A 21,327-nucleotide genomic window follows, 5' to 3' on the forward strand; every position below is an offset into this window, starting at 1 on the left:
CACTCCGGTATATTGATTGGCTGTAATAACCCTGAAGGCATCTGATGCTCAGCTTTCACTTATTGACATATTAAACATTTGGCTACGAATTCAGAAATATCTCTTTTCATTCCCGGCCACCAATACATTTTTTTCAAATTATTATACATTTTATTACCACCAGGATAAACTAACATTGTACCATTTTGAGCTTCATACAAAATCTTTTGTATCAGTTCTGAGTTCTTCGGAACACATATTCTATTTTTAAACAACAAGAAATCATTAGACCCAATTTGAAACTCTGAATCAGAATTCTTTTAACATTGCTCCCGTTTAACTTGCAACTCATTGTCACTCTTCTGTGATTCATAGATTTGATGTATAAATGTTGGTCTAGCTTTCAATTCAGCTACAACCGAACCATCATCTGAACAAGATAACCAGGTGTTCATTCCTCTTAAAGTAAACAAAGATTTCCTGCTCAGTGCATTCACCACAACATTGGCCTTTCCCGGATGATAGTCAATAATCAAATCATAATCCTTTATTAACTCGAGCCACTTGCGTTGCCTCAAATTCAAGTCTTTCTGTGTCATTAAATACTTTAGACTTTTATGGTCAGTGTAAATATGACATTTTTATATAAATAATGCCACCATATTTTCAATGCAAACACTATGGCTGCCAGTTCAAGATCATGTATCGGGTAATTTCTTTCATGTGGTTTAAGTTATCTTGAAGCATAGGCAACCACTTTACCTTCTTGCATCAAAACACTACCTAAACCATTTAAAGATACATCACTGTAAATTACAAATTCCTTACCTGATTCAGGTTGTACCAATATAGGTGCTTCAATCAACAAAGTCTTCAGTCTATCAAAACTCTGCTGACATTTATCACTCCACTCGAATTTTACATCTTTCTGCACCAAACAAGTTATCGGAAAAGCAATCATTGAAAATCCTTTAACAAATCTTCGATAATACTTGGCTAAACCCAGAAAACTTCTAACCTCTGACACGTTCTTTGGTGGACTCTAATTAATAATTGCTAAAATTTTGCTCGGTTCAACCCTGATGCCTTCAGCGATACGATGTGACCAAGAAAGCTGACTTCTCATAGCCAAAATTCACATTTACTAAACTTGGCATACAATTGTTTTTCCCATAAATTTTTTAACACAATCCTTAAATGTTCAGCATTTTCATCTTTACTTTGAGAATAAACTAAAATATCATCTATGAATACCACAACAAACCTATCTAAGGACGGTCTGAAAATCCTGTTCATTAAATCCATAAACACTGCTGGTGCATTTGTTAATCCAAATGGCATCACCAAGAATTTGTAATGACCATATCTAGTTCTGAAAGTTATTTTTGGAACATCTGAATTCTTCACCCGGAGCTGGTAATAACTCGAACTAAGATCAATCTTTGAAAATACAGTAGCTCCCTTCAACTGATCAAATAAGTCATCAATTCGAGGCAGTGGATATTTATTCTTTATAGTGACTTTGTTAAGTTGCTGGTAATCAATACACAACCTTAAAGATCCATCTTTTTTCTTTACAAATAACACCGGAGCACCCCATGGTGAGAAACTAGGTCAAGCAAAACCCCTGTCAATTAATTCTTGTAACTGCACCTTCAACTCTTTTAACTCGGCAGGAGCCAATCAATAAGGTGCTATCGATATTGGTGTTGTCCTCGGAATTAGATCTTTAAAGAACTCCACTTCTCTGGCAAGTGGTAAGCCAGACAATTCTTCCGAAAATATGTCTTGAAACTTACATACAACTGGCACAGATTGAATCTTTGACTTAGTTACCTTAGTATCCAACACATAAGCAAGATAAGCATCATATCCCTTCCTCATACATTTTTGTACTGCTATTGCTGAAATCATATTAAATAATCCTTCTAGCTTGTTAGATTCAACATGAAGTAACTCACCGTCTTGACATTTCAACATAATATATTTCTGTTTACAATTTACCACTGCATCATGTTGGGTTAACCAATCCATTCCCAATATCACATCGAATTCATCAAAAGGCAGCAGTATTAAATCAGCTAAGAAACATTTACCCTTTACCATAAGTGGACAATTCTTACTTTATCAACCTTTACACATTGACCCAAAAGATTTGAGGCTTCCACCACAAATTCAGTGAATTCAATAGGTAAATTTTTAACTTTTAATAAATTTGTGTATATATACAAGTGTGTGGAACTAGGATCAATCAATGCAGTAATATCGGTATCTAGTAAAGAAAAACTACTAGTAATGACATCTGGTGCTGAAGCATCTTCTCGGGCTCATATGGCATATGTTCTTGCAGGAGCTCGAGCCTCAGATTTAACATTTGAATCTTTTGTAGTGCTTCAACTACCAATAACATTTCTAGGGTGTCTAGGTTGTAACACCCGCACCGAGACCGTTCTTCGAGTCGACACGAGGGTTCGCAGACTTAAATCACTTATTGCACAGTCCATTTTAAATTTCAGACGAGTGGCTAATCTGCGTCCTTTGTTTCCTTAAAAATCATATCTCGAGTTCCAAAAGTCGAAAACCGCCCGTAAATTTTTCCGAAACTAGACTCATATATCTATCTAAAAATTTTTCTAGAATTTTGGTTGAGCCAATTAGTCTGATTTATTAGTTAAAGTCTCCCTGTTTGTGGTTCGACCACTTGACCTTCGTGCATTACGACTTGGATATCTCCTATCTGAGGCCTTAATATCGATGCCGTTTGTTTCTATAGAAACTAGACTCGAAAAGGAACAACTTCTAATTATCTACGGTTAATTTATAATGAATTTCCAAAGTCGAACAGGAATCCGAAACCGTCCTGGCCCTATTTCATGAAAACTTAAATATCTCCTAATATATTGTTCATATGATCATTTCGTTACTTTCCTATGAAAATAGATTCATCAAGGTTCGATTACATAATTTATTCACTATTTAATTCCATTCCTACTATTTTTAGTGATTTTTCACATCCACGTCACGCTGCTATCAAGCATCCATTTTAAGGTAGACTTTACCTATTACATAGTTTCCATGCCTCTTAATGAACATATACATTCAAGATGACTATAACATTATGCTCAAAACATTATATAAGCCATTTTCGCATGGCTATCCAAAGTTTTACATACCAAATTTCAACAAAACATAATAGCCTATACATGCCGAAATGTTCTCCTAGACCAACTAAGAAGAAAATACCAAAAGTTGCTAGTCGGTGTGATGACTTGATGACGGTCCCGAATACGCAAAAAGTCGAGTCCAAGAAACCTAAAATAGGTGACAAGCAAACACCGAATGAGTATATAACTCAAGAAGTCATAAGCATTACACTACCATCCATTAATAAAATTTTCACAAGAGGAAACAACGAAATGAGGCTAAGTACTTCATCCATACCGAACTATGCCATAGTTTCTTAGACCTTACGATTCAATCTCATTCCAAGTCCTACATTGACATTTCATACGCTATTCAATAGAATAATTGAGGCATTTCCATACCTCATTTTATTTTCGTTACAATCATACAACTAAGCGAACTTTCACCTATTCCACGATGAACCTTATGTACGTGACTTCAATTATAATCATCACATAGGTTCAAAACTTACCACGCTCAACTCCAAATATAAACATAGCACCTATTAGCCATGAACTCAAGGTACTTACCCCTTTCCGCTGTCCGAAATCGACTCGGTAAGGTCGCACCCTTAATATAAATAATTGATAGAAAATATATATATATATATAGTGGGTTCGCACACATAGTGCTTAATAATCAACCACGCACACTTAGTGCCATGCATTTCAAGCCCGCACACTTAGTGCCAATCTCACAACCGTGAACACTTATTGCCCGCACACTTAGTGCCGAAAACCAGCCACTCTATACGCTTCACTTCCTTTTTACATTCGACAATTTCATCTCTACATACATATACATTTGTATACATTTCATCTCATTAACCACAATTGCATAGGTATTACGATCATTTAAATCAATACCAACTATATGCTTAATGACTTACCTTGTGTTGGGTAAAATAATTCCAAGTCGGCTACTTTCGATGACCTTCGATTTCCCTTGTTGGACGCCTCTCCTTTAGGATCTTGAGCTTAAACAAATAAATTAACTCATTCAACCGCTTTGCTACATATATTGGTATTCACATTTTAATGATTTTATGACATACGAACGGCATGGTAAAATTTTTATCTTGCTACCTTATGTTCTTAGCTATTCGCTAATAACCATATGCTATCGCCCTACTATCAATAATTCAATCACACATGCATATATATATATATATATGTAGAATGTGCAAAGCTTAGAATCAACATCACCTATGCTCTTAATTTGATGGCCGAATATGCATACATATATACATGATGTCAACTATACTATCATCTTTAATTCACTTAAACACAAAATTTCATCTCATGAACACTTGACCGAATTCTTCCTAATCTAGCATGGCTTCACATATATTTATAACATCCTACAAATCCACATATACCACATTTATACATAAATTTTCTTTTACTTTTCCACTACTTCCATTCACAACATCAAAAGCACCATACACATGTATCATTACAAAGCTTCACACTTAGCATACAAATGACATCAACACAAATCCACCTTAGCCGAAACTTAACTCATCTTCATGCCTCATCACCACAACATCAAACATCAACCAAGAAGACAACACCCATGGCCAAATATCATCTCCATCCCATAGCAAAGATTTAAACCATGGGCTAGGTAGAACTCAAACTAACAACTAAAAACATGCATGAATCTCATGGACAACATCAAACATACCTTAGTCTAGCAAACTACCATAGCTGATTTTCTCAAGCTCTCCCCTTCTTCTTAGAACATTCGCCAAGGAAGAAAAATGTGAAAGGATGGACACTTTTTTTTTCCTTTGTTTTCATCATATTCCTTTTTTTTCATTATTTTATTCTTTCTAACATAACCACTAACCCAACATGTTTGCAACATGTTTCCTCTTATAGTATGGCCGGCCACCATGCTTAAATTTTGGGTAAATTGACATGCAAACCCATCATTTTCACAACATGCATTAATAGACCACTTTACATTTGCCTAGCACATTTCTAAATTTTCTCACACAAGTCCTATTTGATAAAATTCACTTACAATTAACAAAATCCAAACATGAAATTTTCACTCATGCATATGTACATATAATAAGCATCAACTATGACAGTTAATTATTTTTGTGACTCGGTTTAGCGGTCCCGAAACCACTTTCCGACTAGGGTCAATTTAGGGCTGTCACAACTCTCCCCTACTTAAGAAATTTTCGTCCCCAAAAATCTTACCAGTAAATAGGTTTGGGTATCGTTCTTTCATAGAGTTCTCAGGTTCCCAAGTAGCTTCTTCCATTTCGTGTTTGAGCCATAACACTTTCACTAACGGAACCCTTTTGTTTCGCAACTCTTTCACTTCACGAGCTAGGATACAGATCGGTTCTTCTTCATAACTCATATCGGCTTGAATTTCAATCTCAGAGGGGTTTATTACATGCGAAGGATCGGATCGGTAACGTCGAAGCATCGAAACATGAAAAACATTATGAATCCTTTCAAGTTCAGGGGGCAAGATCAATATATACGTAACTGGACCAATTCGTTCAGAGATTTCGTACGGCCCAATGAACCTCGGACTTAGTTTGCCCTTATGGCCAAATCTGAGTATCTTTTTCCAAGGTGAGACCTTAAGAAACACTTTGTCTCCCACGATACTCGATATCCTTTCGTTTTAAATCCGCATACGATTTACGTGATTCGTGGTCGCCTTCAGACTTTCACGAATTATTTTTACTTTCATTAAGCATCTTTAATCAAATCCACTCAAAATTTTACTTTCACCGAGCTCGGTCCAAAACAATGGTGTACGGCATTTTCGATCGTACAAAGCCTCGTAAGGCGCCATCTTAATGCTTGACTGAAAACTATTATTGTGCGAATTCAATCAAAGGTAAATACCGTTCCATGAACCACTAAACTCGAGGATGCAACATCTCAACATATCCTCGAGTATCGAATTATTCGTTCAGATTGGCCATCGATCTGGGATGAAATGCGGTGCTAAAATGCATCTTAGTACCCAACACTTCTTGTAACTTCTTCCAAAATCGCGATGTAAATCTTGGGTCTCTATCGACACGATAGAAATAGGTACCCCATGCAATCGAACAATTTGGGAGATGTATAATTCGCCAATTTATCGAGCGAAAAATCCGTGCAGACGAGGATAAAATGAGCGGACTTGGTCAATCTATCAACAATAACCTGCATCGAGTCTTTCTTACTCTGAGTCAAAGGTAACCCAGATACAAAGTCCATTGTCACTCGATCCCATTTCCATTCGGGTATCATGATTGGCTGAAGTAATCCCGACGGCACTTGATGTTCCGCTTTTACTTGTTGACATATCAAACACCTTGAAACAAATTCAGAAATGTCTCGTTTCATACCCGGCCACCAAAATTGACGTTTTAGATCGTTGTACATTTTAGTACTACCCGAGTGGACTGACATTCGACTACTGTGAGCCTCATTCAAAATTATCGAAATAAGTTCCGAATTTCTTGGAACACATAATCGACTCTTGAACGTCAAGCAATCATTGTTGTCAATCCGAAACTCTGATTCCTCATTCGAGGCACATTCAGCTCGTTTAGCGACCAATTCAGCGTCGACTTTCTGGGATTCAAGTATTTGATGAATCAATAATGGTTTGGCCTTTAATTCAACTACTAGCACCTCATCAGGCGAAACGGATAGGTGAGCATCCATCGCTCTCAAAGTAAACAGTGCTTTACGACTCAAAGCATCGGCCACCACGTTAGCCTTCCCCGGGTGATAATCAATGACAAGTTCATAGTCTTTCAACAACTCAAGCCAACGTCTTTGTCGCAGATTTAGATCTCTTTGAGTCATCAAATATTTAAGACTCTTGTGGTCCGAATAAATATGACACCTCTCTCCAAACAAGTAATGTCGCCATATTTTCAAGGCGAACACTATGGCCGCTAATTCAAGGTCATGGGTCGGATAGTTTCTCTCATGCGGCTTTAATTGTCTCGACGCGTAAGCCACAACTCGACCTTCTTGCATCAACACACAACCTAGCCCAAGCAAGGATGCATCATGTAAATAACAAACTCCTTGGGACTCACATTTGTACTAGCACTGGGGCCTCGGTTAAGCAGGTTTTTAGTCGATCGAAACTTTCTGACGGTGTTCGACCATTCGAACTCAACATCTTTTTAAGTAGTTTTGTCAACGGTGCGACTATCATCGAAAAGCCCTTTACAAAAGCGTCGGTAGTATCCGCAAGTCCCAAAAGCTCCTAACTTCAGTAATACTCCTTGGAGGTTTCCAATTGAGTATGGCCGAAATTTTGTTCGGATCCACCCTGACACCCGATGAGGACACCACGTGCCCCAAAAGCTAACCTCTCTCAACCAAAATTCACATTTACTAAATTTTGCATATAAGCGCTTGTCTCGTAAAATTTGTAATACTAATCTCAAATGCTCGGCATGTTCAAACTTCACCTTGTGAATAAACTAAAATATCATCAATAAACACAACCACAAACCGATCCAAGTATGGTCTGAACACTCGATTCATTAAATCCATAAATAGCGCAGGGGCATTAGTGAGCCCAAACAGCATCACTAAGAATTCAGTAGTGACCGTATCTCGCTTAAAGCGTTTTGGGTATATCCGAATCTCGAATCCAGAATCGATAATAACCCGATCTCAAATCTATCTTTGAAAACACCGAGGCTCCTTTAGTTGATCAAACAAATCATCAATACGCTGTAACGGATATTTATTCTTTATTGTCACTTTATTCACCGACGATAGTCGATGCACAACCTCATGGTTCCGTCCTTCTTTTCACAAACAATCTTGGTGCACCCCAAGGTGAGAAACTTGGTCGAGCAAAACCTCTATCCGTCAATTCTTGCAACCGAGCTTTCAACTCTTTCAACTCGGTTGGTGCCATACGACACGGAGCTATCGAAATCGGCGTAGTCCGGTACAAGCTCAATGCCAAACTCTACCTCCGAACAGTGGTAAACCCGGTAATTCTTGGGGAAAACGTCCGGTATTCACAAACCACCGACTGATTCGGGTTTCCTTTCTAACTCTTTGTCATCAAGTACATACACAAGGTATGTTTCACACCTGTTTCACATATCTCGGCGGTCATTGAAGATATTATCACTGGCACCCCTTTAAATCAAGAGACTCAACTTGGACTACTTCATTATTTGTACTCCTCAAATCAATGGTTTTCCTTTTACAGTTCACCTTGCATCATGTACGGTCAACCAATCCATACCGAATAACATCAAATTCGTCAAGCGGGTAAAAGCATCAAATCGGTAGGAAAACAGATTCTCGGATTATTAGAGGCATTTCTTACACTTTATCAACAAGTACGTATTGAACCAAAGGGTTTGACACTGAATTACGAACTCGAGAGACTCGACAGATAGAGTCTTCTTGGATGCTAAGGTTTCACATACGTATGAATAAGTAGAGCCGGGGTCAATCAATGCAATCACACTAGTATCAAAGAGAGTGAAAGTACCGGTGATAACATTAGGGAGGATGTCTCCTCTCGTCTTGCGAATGGCATATGCTCTAGCAGAGTACGGGTCTCGGTTGAACAGTAGTATCAGAGGCCCCTCTCGACTACCACCCCTACCTCCTGAAATTCTCGGTGGTCTACCTCTAGTCATCATTCCACTAGGTCTTGCACCTTGCATCCTATTCTTCTCATCAAGCTCGTGCAATCTCTAATGAAGTGGTCCTTGAACCGCATCCGTAATGTGAGCCTGTTAGTAGACTTACCCCAACATTCACTTATGTGTCGTCTTCCACATTGGGGGCATTCGGGTTTCTCTTGGCGATTATTGCCCACACTAGCTACCAAGTAGCTCGAGTCCGTCGATGGTTGTGCTCTAATGGAAGTTTCGCGATCGTCCTCGATTTATTAGTGTCCTCCCCGACCTTCTTTACTGTACCGAGAACGGAGCTTTACCCATCGATCTTTTACGATAGTCTCTAGCTTCAAATTCACCTTCTCCTTCTCTTTTCCAAGTTCTTCCGCCTTTGTGCTTGTTCAACTAGTGTTACGAATTCTTTTATCTCCAAAATACCCACTAGTAGCTTTAAATCTTCATTCAATCCTTCTTCAAATCTCTTGCACATAGCAACCTCATCACCACACACTCCGGGCATACCGACCGAGTCTTACAAACTCATGTTCAGTATTCGACATCTTGTCATCTGACCTTGCTTGAGTTCCAAGAATTCCTTACGCTTTTGATCGATGAACCGTTGACTAATATATTTCTTTGAAATTTTGCTTGGAAGAAATCCCAAGTAACTCGTTCGTTTGGGACTATGGAAATCAAGGTCCTCCACCAATAGTAGGCTGAGTCTCGCAACAAGGATATAGCACACTTTAGACATTCATCGGGTGTGGATGACAGTTCATCGAACATCCGAATGGTGTTATCAAGCCAGAACTCCGCCCTTTCGACATCATCAGTAACTATGGCCTTAAACTCCTCGGCTCCGCTTCCTAATCAAGTCTAGGTGGTTTACTCACCTCACGGGATCGATGGCGATGGCATTACGGGCTCTTGGGGTGGATTATTCAAATTCGGGAATGGTTGGACAGCCGGAATGGTTCGGGCATATTGCGCGACCCACTCATTCATCATGGTGAAAAAGGCTTGTTTTGCCCCCTCATCCTGATTATTTGCAGATGACTGAGGTTCAACAGGCGGTCTCCCTTACGCAGGAGCAGCCGCTACACTTTCAACTTCATCCGCTAAGGGTCTCTCTACCCCGGGTTCCATTTGCTAATCAAAACAAAAATTTTAACCGTCAGAAGTCATCACATTATTAAGCACTAACATTAAGGCATGTATAGCTAGACTAATACACGCTATGGTAGTCCTAGAACCGACTAAACCATAGCTCTGATACCAACTTTATTGTAACACCCCGTACCTGAGACCGTTGCCGGAGTCAGACATGAGGGGTTCGCAGACTTAAATCACTTATTGTACAGTCCATTTTAAATTTCCAGACGAGTGGCTAACACGTCCTTTGTTTCCTTAAAATCATATCTCGAGTTCCAAAAGTCGAAAACCAGTTCGTAAATTTTTCCTAAAACTAGACTCATATATCCATATAAAATTTTTTCTAGAATTTTTGGTTGAGTCAATTAGTACAGATTTATTAGTTAAAGTCTCCCCTGTTTGAGGTTCGACCACTTGACCTTCGTGCATTACGACTTGGATATCTCCTGCATGCAGGGCCTCAATCTCGATGCCGTTTGTTTCTATAGAAACTAGACTCAAAAGGAACAACTTCTAATTATCTCCGGTTAATTTATAATGAATTTCCAAAGTCGAACAGGAATCCGAAACCGTCTGGCCCTGTTTTGCGAAAACTTAAATATCTCCTAATATATTGTTCATATGATCATTTCGTTACTTTCCTATGAAAATAGATTCGTCAAGGTTCGATTACATAATTTATTCACTATTTAATTCCATTCCTACTATTTTTAGTGATTTTTCACATCCACGTCCTTCTTGCTATCAGCATCCATTTTTAAGGTAGACTTTACCTATTACATAGTTTCCATGCCTCTTAATGAACATATACATTCAAGATGACTATAACATTATGCTCAAAACGTATATAAGCCATTTTCGCATGGCTATCCAAAGTTTTACATACCAAATTTCAACAAAACATAATAGCCTATACATGCTGAAATGTTCTCCTAGACCAACTAAGAAGAAAATACCAAAAGTTGCTAGTCGGTGTGATGACTTGATGACGGTCCCGAATACGCAAAAAGTCGAGTCCAAGAAACCTAAAATAGGTGACAAGCAAACACCGAATGAGTATATAACTCAGTAAGTCATAAGCATTACACTACCATCCATTAATAAAATTTTCACAAGAGGAAACAACGAAATGAGGCTAAGTACTTCATCCATACCGAACTATGCCATAGTTTCTTAGACCTTACGATTCAATCTCATTCCAAGTCCTACATTGACATTTCATACGCTATTCAATAGAATAATTGAGGCATTTCCATACCTCATTTTATTTTCGTTACAATCATACAACTAAGCGAACTTTCACCTATTCAACGATGAACCTTATGTACGTGACTTCAATTATAATCATCACATAGGTTCAAAACTTACCACGCTCAACTCCAAATATAAACATAGCACCTATTAGCCATGAACTCAAGGTACTTACCCCTTTCCGCTATCCGAAATCGACTCGGTAAGGTCGCACCCTTAATATAAATAATTGATAGAAAATATATATATATATAGTGGGTTCGCACACATAGTGCTTAATAATCAACCACGCACACTTAGTGCCATGTACTTTAAACTCGCACACTTAGTGCCATGCATTTCAAGCCCGCACACTTAGTGCCAATCTCACAACCGTGAACACTTATTGCCCGCACACTTAGTGCCGAAAACCAGCCACTCTATACGCTTCACTTCCTTTTTACATTTGACAATTTCATCTCTACATACATATACATTTGTAGACATTTCATCTCATTAACCACAATTGCATAGGTATTACGATCATTTAAATCAATACCAACTATATGCTTAATGACTTACCTTGTGTTGGGTAAAATAATTCCAAGTCGGCTACTCGATGACCTTCGATTTCCCCTTGTTGGACGCCTCTCCTTTAGGATCTTGAGCTTAAACAAATAAATTAACTCATTCAACCACTTTGCTACATATATTGGTATTCACATTTTAATGATTTTATGACATACGGAACGGCATGGTAAAATTTTTATCTTGCTACCTTATGTTCTTAGCTATTCACTAATAACCATATGCTATCGCCCTACTATCAATAATTCAATCACACATGCATATATATATATGTCCGAATGTGCAAAGCTTAGACTCAACATCACCTATGCTCTTAATTTGATGGCCGAATATGCATACATATATACATGATATCAACTATACTATCATCTTTAATTCACCTAAACACAAAATTTCATCTCATGAACACTTGACCAATTCTTCCTAATCTAGCATGGCTTCACATATATTTATAACATCCTACAAATCCACATATACCACATTTCTACATAAATTTTCTTTTACTTTTCCACTACTTCCATTCACAACATCAAAAGCACCATACACAAGTATCATTACAAAGCTTCATACTTAGCATGCAAATGACATCAACACAAATCCACCTTAGCGAAACTTAACTCATCTTCATGCCTCATCACCACAACATCAAACATCAACCAAGAAGACAACACCCATGGCGAATATCATCTCCATCCCATAGTAAAGATTTAAACCATGGGCTAGGTAGAACTCAAACTAACAACTAAAAACATGCATGAATCTCATGGACAACATCAAACATACCTTAGTCTAGCAAACTACCATAGCTGATTTTCTCAAGCTCTCCCCCTTCTTCTTAGAACATTCGCCAAGGAAGAAAAATGTGAAAGGATGGACATTTTTTTCCTTTGTTTTCATCATATTCCTTTTTTTCATTATTTTATTCTTTCTAACATAACCACTAACCCAACATGTTTGCAACATGTTTCCACTCATAGCATGGCTGGCCACCATGCTTAAATTTTGGGTAAATTGACATGCAAACCCATCATTTTCACAACATGCATTAATAGACCACTTTACATTTGCCTAGCACATTTCTAAATTTTCTCACACAAGTCCTATTTGATAAAATTCACTTACAATTAACAAAATCCAAACATGAAATTTTCACACATGCATATGTACATATAATGATCATCAACTATGACGGTTAATTATTTTTATGACTCGGTTTAGCGGTCCCGAAACCACTTTTCGACTAGGGTCAATTTAGGGCTCTCACATAGGTGGTCTGCCTCTTGAAGCAGTGTTACCTAGTTTTGAAGTCTGTTCAGCATCTCTTTCTACTATTTCTAGACAATCTTTCAAGAAGTGATCAAATGAACCACATTTGTAACATGCACCCATTTTCATTCGACACTCACCATAATGAAATTTGTTACAGTGTTTACATCTTGGCTTCATGTTTCCCAAACTTCCAATATTAGTCATTGACAGTGACGATGGCCTGGGATTAGAGCATTGAGAACCACGCTCTTTACCGGAATACCCAACTAAAGTAGTAGATCCTTCTTGATACCTCTTTGATTTCTTTGAAGAAAATGATCGAGACCTACCAATAGGTCTTTTCCCAAAGGATCGAGCTTCTCTGTTTGCCTTCTTCTTTCCTTTACTTAGCTCTTCAGCTTTCTTTGCACGATCAGCAAGTGCTGCAAACTCTCTTATTTCTAGAATACCAATCAGTAACTTTATGTTTTCATTTAATCCTTCCTCAAAACGTTTACACATTTGTGCTTCTGTTTGTACCCATTCAGTAACATATTGGCTTAACCGTACAAACTCCCTTTCATATCCCATAATGATCCTATTCCCCTACTTTAATTCTAGAAATTCTTTCATTTTCTGATCTAAGAATCTTTGACTAATATATTTCTTTCTGAATTCAGATTGAAAGAGTTCCCAAGTAATATAAGCCGTGTCCTTTAAGAAAGATAGAGCACATTTCAAGCATTCAGCTGAAGTACATGATAATTCGCCCAACACTCGAGTAGTATTTTCTAGCTATAATTCAGCTTTTTCTGGATCATCATCAATTGTAGCTCTAAATTCCTCAGCTCCATATTTTCTAATTTTATCCACTGGAGCCTTACCAATTCTAACAGTTTTAGTACCTGATGGTCTCTCAAGAACAGTCTGAGTATTTCGTGGGGGAGGTTGTAATTGAGAAGCAGTAGAATTTCTTCTCAAATATTCATGAAACCATTTATCCAACATTTCAAAGAAAGCCTCTTTAGCATATTCATTTCGACCCTCTGATTCAGACCTTCTACTACTAGTACCATCTATAGCTCGTCGTACGGAAGCTTGAGAAGCACTTTAAGCTTCCTCAGATTCTACTCTTGCTTGGTTGGAAGACATTTACTATATGAAAAACACATTTAACATGATCAGGAGATATCACACTATCATCAATTATAAAATGGAATGTATAGAAAAATTCACACTTGCTACATTAGTCCAAGAATCGGCTAAATCATAGTTTTGATACCACTAAATGTAACACTCCCAACCCGTATCCATCACTAAAATAGGGTTACGAGGCATTTTTGAACTTATACATTAGCATTTGTACAAAACTAAGTCATACATTTGCATTCCAAATCAAAACTTTTCAAATTTCATCAAAAAGTCCCTAATATGGGTCTACGGGGCCCAATACATGCTTTGGAAGTGGTTCGGGACTAAACTGGAAACTTTGGAAATTTATCCCTGAAGATAGGGGCAGACACCCGTGTGGCTTGGGACATGGCTGTGTGGCCAGCCTGTGTGAAATTCTGACTTGCAATTTCTTAAGTATCAAAGGGGCACATGACCGGGACACATGCCCATGTGGCTAAGCCATGTGGTACACTGATTTTTCACCATTTTAAAGCCATTTTCACATGATTTTGACACACGACCATGCTTGAAACCCGTGTCCTTCACACGATCAAGACACACGGCAGTGTCTTTTGCCCTGCACTATTCTGACTTTAAATTTAAGGATACAAGGGACACACGGTCATTTCACACTCCCGTGGTCTTACCGTGTGTCACACACAGTCTAGACACATGCCCATGTGGACGAAATAAGGCTATTTCCTTGTCCTGTTTCTCACCTAAACTTAACCAATTCCCTGCATGAAAACTTACAAGTATATACCATCCATTTCAACCAATTTTTAATATTCAAACTGATATGTTCCTATTTTCAATCATACTTCTAAACTTACTTTTACAAAAAATTTGACAATTTGTGTAATTAACTTGATTAACCAAAAACAACTCATGATACAATACCATACCATATCATCATTAAAACATACATTAGTAACCACTCCAATGGCTAGATTACAAACCATCATTTCTAAGTATTACTTGTCTACATTAGTCTATACATGTTATTATATCAAAATAAGTCTAACATTTTTACCAAAATCTAGGGATAGATAGTGTGATGATAACTCCGACACAAAATCCAACCTTCACGAGCTTTGCGCACTATACAACCGGAAAAATAAACTTAGTAAGCATTAATGCTTAGTAAGTTCATATAACCAAAATACACTTACCATTCATGTTCATCAAGTAATTTACACATTAAGTAATATGTCCATTAACTTAGTCAATTAGAAAATAAGCCTATACACAATCATTCAACCAATTGATTAGTTTTCAAAAACACTAAAATGCATAGATGAGCTCATCATACCATTTCTCTTTATATATCTATATATGTCGTTACCGCTGAATTATTGAATTTTTGATGGACCTTTCCATTTTCAATTGTACACTTGAGGTGTACATTCGTTTTCAAGTGGTACACACAAAGTATACCTTTCCTTTTTATATGGTATACACAAAGTATACCTAACCTTTCCAAATGTACACACAAAGTGTACATAACCTTTCCAAGTTGTACCACTTGCGTACATAAGTCCTTCTCAAGTATCACCCTTTCGGGATACGTTTTCTTTTCATAATGAGATCAAAAGATTATCTTTTCGGAACAACCTTTATTGCAACATATGCAGGATCTCTTATACAAGGTAATCACGTGTCCAATCGAAAATCAATATTCAAATGGATTCTTGTAATATTTCATCATTTATGTGTAAATCACAAATCATTATTGGTTTATTACTTGTACATAGAAATTACAAATCATGATGTACATAATTCAGAAATCAATTCAAACGAGTGTGATAAAAGTACAGAACATATAAAAGCCAAGAGAGTGTGAGTGGTCACAATGAATTACATTGAAAATATGAGAAATTAAGAAAATCTCACTCATATTGGCACAAATACTCATGAATTGCTTGTACTTATAAATATTGTATTAGAGTCCAAAGCATGGATAAAAGAACTAAGTAATTAGAGTTTGAACTGTCTGTATTCTTTAACCGTAAATGTTATATATATCTTTTAATGGAGGCATATGTTTAACTTATTTTGACTAGTTTGCTTTGTAATATATTGAACAAACATGTTTGAATGTAAAAATTGTAAGTCGTTTACACATCTAGATAGAATTATTTGTTTAGCAAATTTTTCTATTATCATTACTCCAATCCAATCACGTGTACCAATCATGCTCAAGTACTTTATTTTAGTTGTGTGTTTTATTTTTATCTTGTTTGTTTTTGGTTTCTTTTTTGTTTGCTTGAGGACAAACAACGACTTAAGTGTGGGGTATTTGATCTACCACAAATTGTAGTGGCAATTTAAGTACTTTTCGGTACTCAATGAGTTTGTTTTTAAGGCATTTCATGTTTAATTATTGCATTTTCAGTTTTATTAGCTTAAAGTTAAATTATTACAAAATAAAAATTTGTATGCAATAGTTTGAGTTAGTTGACCTATTGGGCCAATACTGACCTTAAGTTAGTTTTAGCGATTTAATCGAGTGTGCAGGACACCTATTTTTAGGCCCAAAAACATTAGGAACGATAGTCGAGTCAATACACAAGCTTCATTGTCGCAACATAGTTGAACGAGCACAAGAATTTATATTCAAAGTTCTGTGTCATGACACACGTCTAACAGAGGGAAGAAATTAAGCAATGGTGATTTTGTCTTTACAATCTATATTTAGTGCAATTGAGGCTTGCAGTTGACCTAATTAAAACTGCTAACTTTGCTTATAAATAGGAAGCTTATGCTCAACTAGAGGGAGCTTTTGCCAAGCCATTTTAAGGTTTTAGTTTAGTAGTTTAGGTTTTTAACTTGGTTTTATTTTATTTTCAAAATAGTTTTATTTATAGTTATTTGACTTGGATTCAATTTGACTCCATGTCTTCATAATTTAGTATTTTCATAATTTTCCTTTACATTTCTCTAGAAAATGACAATATCTCAATAACTGTTAAAGGACTTCACAGATCTAACCACATCAAGTTTATCAAACGGACCAATTTTAGGGAGATTAAAGAGTAGGTGTGGTAGTGATTAATGGAAGAATGATGGTTTCTCATACAAGTTAGTTGGTATAAATTTATGTGTGCTTAAGCCCTAGGATTGATGGCCTTAAGAAGTAATCTAGGTTAAACGAGGTTGAGAGATAAGTTTGCCAAGTAAATCATGATTTATCTCAGTCAGGACAGTAAGGTCGAGAAATTAATGAGTACTATTTGAGTAATTAATTAGTAGAGGCCGAGAGGTAACACTGGTTAGTTAATAACTAATTCAATAATAAAACCTGAATTCTAAAGTTAATTACAATCACTGAAATGAATTAATCTTCTTCTTGTTATTCAAGATTTTTTTGTTTGCCAACTTCATTTTTTTTTTAATTTAATGACTTTAATCTTTAATTTTAATTATCATAATATAATTTTTAGTGACTACCACTTAGACCTAATATTGTAGAAGACATATTTCAAATTAAATCAACCTCCCTTAGGTACAACCCTCAGAATGCTTACCGATGTTTCGTTGTAACACAAAACTATATTACAATTTGACCTGTTCACTTGCAGATACCACATTTCATTTGATATATTATTTGCATGATTTTACTCTAAACGTTCACATGTTTGGAGGCGGCCAGATGCTCGACTATATGCTACAACAATAAGACCCAAAAATTCTCATTCACAAGTTTATGATATGAAGTAAAATGAAATGCTTTCAGTTTGGTTCAAAATTTAAATTAAACCAAATTCTTGTATCGGAACATGTTCAACAAGGACATTCTTGAACCCGCCAGGTAAAAAAATTTTCGTTATCAACATTATTCCTTGATTTTTCAAATAATTACGTATGAATGTGCCCAAAAATCGAATGCCCAAAAATTTGAGTGTGACATGAAAAATGGTCAATTCTTGGTAAATGGGCAAAGGGTGAAACCCTATCTCGGGGGCACAATAATTACGTTTAAAGAGGTTTAATACTTGGATTGTAGCACCTATATATTTGAAATGAATAACCAAATTTTTTATAAAGATGACGACACCAAGGGGTTGTGCCAGGATATAGCCGATGTTTAATACTAATAATGTAACATCCCGAATTATGGCCTAGTCAGAACAGTGGTTTCAGGACCACAAATCTGACATAAGAAAATTTATTTTTATTATATTTTTATGGTCTACGATTTCACGGAATGATTTCGTAAAAATTTCATTCGAAAATTTCGATGTTTGGGCACTCAATTTGGTCAAAAGGACTAAATTGTAAAAAGTGCAAAAGTTGAGTTCTACATGTTAGAGGTGTCTAATTGTTATGAAATTTTAAATGGGAGGTCCTTTAATGGTAATTAGACCATTGTATAATTTTTTGGAGAAAAATGGACATGAAATGGGTGAAATAGAATATTATTAAGTTAGAGGCATTTTGGTAATCTAGTAATTAAAATGAATTAAAAACAAAATAAAAGCGAAAATTTCTTGTCCATATTCTTACTTGGTCGAATATGACATGAAGAAACCATGGCTAGGGTTTTCCAAGCTTCCAAGCTCGATTGTAAGTCCGTTTTGCCCCCTTTTTAATGATTTTTACATTTTTGAAATCCTCGTAATAAGATCTAGCTATTTCTACCATTTATTTGAGCTAGGGTTTGTGTTTAAAAATTTACTCATGAATTATATGCATGTATTTTGATGTTTAATGGTAGAATATGAAGGCTCGGTGTGTAATAAACGACTTTTTCTAAGTGATTTTCGGTAAAAATGCTTAAAAGGACTATATCGTAAAAGTTATAAAATTAGTCATTAAAGGGTGATTTAGTGGAAATTGGGGGCTTCCATAGTTATGAAAATGATTTTTATAGGCTTGAAATGCAAGGAAATTGAATAAAAATCATTTTATGAGCATTGGGGCAAAAGTGAAAATATGTGAAAGTTTAGGGGTCAAAATGAAAATTTGTAAAAATATGATTTTTGGACCCATATGAATAATGTGACTAATTATTAGGCTAAATGTGATATTATAGATCAAGGAAAACAAGATTCGGGTTTAGAACAAGGTTGAACAAGGTTAAGCACAAACTCGAAATAAATAGTTGTACTTGAAACCGAGGTAAGTTCATATGTCAATGATAATGCAATTATATTATTGTTCGTGCTTGAACTCAAATTGATGTGACAATGTCAATGTCAATGTCAATGTCAATGTCAATGATATGATATGAAGATTATATATTGTGACAATTGCCTAAATATAATTATGTGCAGTACCATGTTTATTACATAGACTAATGTCCAAATAAACATGAAAATGTGTTGAATTGAATGTACATTGCATGATCAGCTATGGTTATTAGTATACTTGGTGAAAAGAGAAAATCCCAGTTGAAAATAAAGGGATATCTTATGGATACGCTATTCTTACATGATATGAGATCCTGCATGTGTTGTAGAAAAGGATTTAGCCCGGACGAGTAATCCATTGATCTTGGTATAGAAAGGATCTAGCCCGGACGAGTGTTCCTTGAGTGATCGAGCCTCCCAAAGAATATGTGTGCATTATGGATTTAGCCCAGATGGGTAATCCGTTAGGGTCTGAATTTAGCCTGGATTGGTAATTCAGATCCAAACTCATTAAGAGTGTTTGTCACTACAAGGGATTTAGCCTAGACTGGTAATCCTGACATCACTCTATGATTTTATGTTATGGAGGATTTAGCCTGGATTGGTAATCCCGTCGTAAGATGTGAGGTTCGCGGGAGTGCTTGCTTGAAAACGATCACTTGTATAACTTGACGGTAAATGAGCTATCCATCGAGATTTTCGAGAAATTCAATGGGTATAATAATGAATAATGTGATGAAAGTCCCGAGATGGGCATGGTGATAAAGGTAAAGTTAATTGATATGCTATGGATATGTACAGGGACGTACATTATACTCATAAGTGATGCCTTATTGAAATGTGATAAATGATAAGTAAGCGAATTCATGCATATGTATGTGTATACATGATAAACAAGTAAAAAGTTTGAAAGATGGACCATCCTTATGCTTATGATTATGAATTGTGTTGTAACATCATGTTAACTTACATTGTGTAATGAGATATGGGTTTCATGAAATGATGAGTCCATGATCAATGAGCTTATGATAGTTACTATGAATTTGCACTAAAACAGTTTTGGACAGCAGCAATAGTCCAACTTTAAAAATCCACCAAAAATAGTAGAAATTGATTTAGAGACTGAATAAAAAAAATGAAATTAAATCTTATTTGAGTCTAGTTTCAGATAAAGGAAATTGTGCTAGTAAAGGATTCTCATATGATGAGATATTTGAATTCTTGTGAGACAGAATCAGAATGAGTTCGGAATCCCCTGTTCTGACTTGGGAAAATCACTAGAAATTGTAAAAAAAAAAATTATGAGTTAGGAATCATATGAATGGAATCCTTAATGAGTATACTTTCAGAAGAAAGAGACAGGAACATTATCCAAGTCTCGTACTATGGATAAAAAAATTGTAGTGAAGAAAGGTCGAAGCTGTCAAACAGAGAAATAAGGGAGATTTTGAATAATAAACTGTACTTATTGGCTAGACCAAAAATCCTAGAAATTTTATTGTAAGAATATAAATGAGTCTAGTTTTAGGGAAAATTAATGGATCTTAATTTTGAGTTTCGTAGGTCCAGATATAAATAAATTAGTAACTATGACTCAAGAAAACAACTTAACCAGAATATGAGTAAAAGTGTCATTATGGTTGATTGCCTAAAGAAACATGTTGTTATAATGCTTATTATTTCATATGGACTTACTAAGCTTTAAGCTTACTCCCTTCTCTCCATTTCTTTAGTGTTGTCAGGTCGGCTCGGGATTAGAGATCATTGGAGGGAGCACCACACTATCAAGCTATCAACTCCAGAGTATTATCATAGGTGTATTAAACACTTTCAAGTGAGTGGCATGTATAAGGACTAGTTTTTATATTAGATGTTGTTATGATTTGCCAAATGTATCGGCTTATATTGATCTATTGTATGTAGCCATGAGATGTGGCTTATTATGGTTATAGATTGTAAGCTCCTGCTATGGGTTAATGCATGTCGTGTGATTATAATTGGTTG

Source organism: Gossypium arboreum, chromosome 11 (assembly GCF_025698485.1).
Source record: "Gossypium arboreum isolate Shixiya-1 chromosome 11, ASM2569848v2, whole genome shotgun sequence".
In the NCBI taxonomy this organism is placed as follows: domain Eukaryota; kingdom Viridiplantae; phylum Streptophyta; class Magnoliopsida; order Malvales; family Malvaceae; genus Gossypium; species Gossypium arboreum.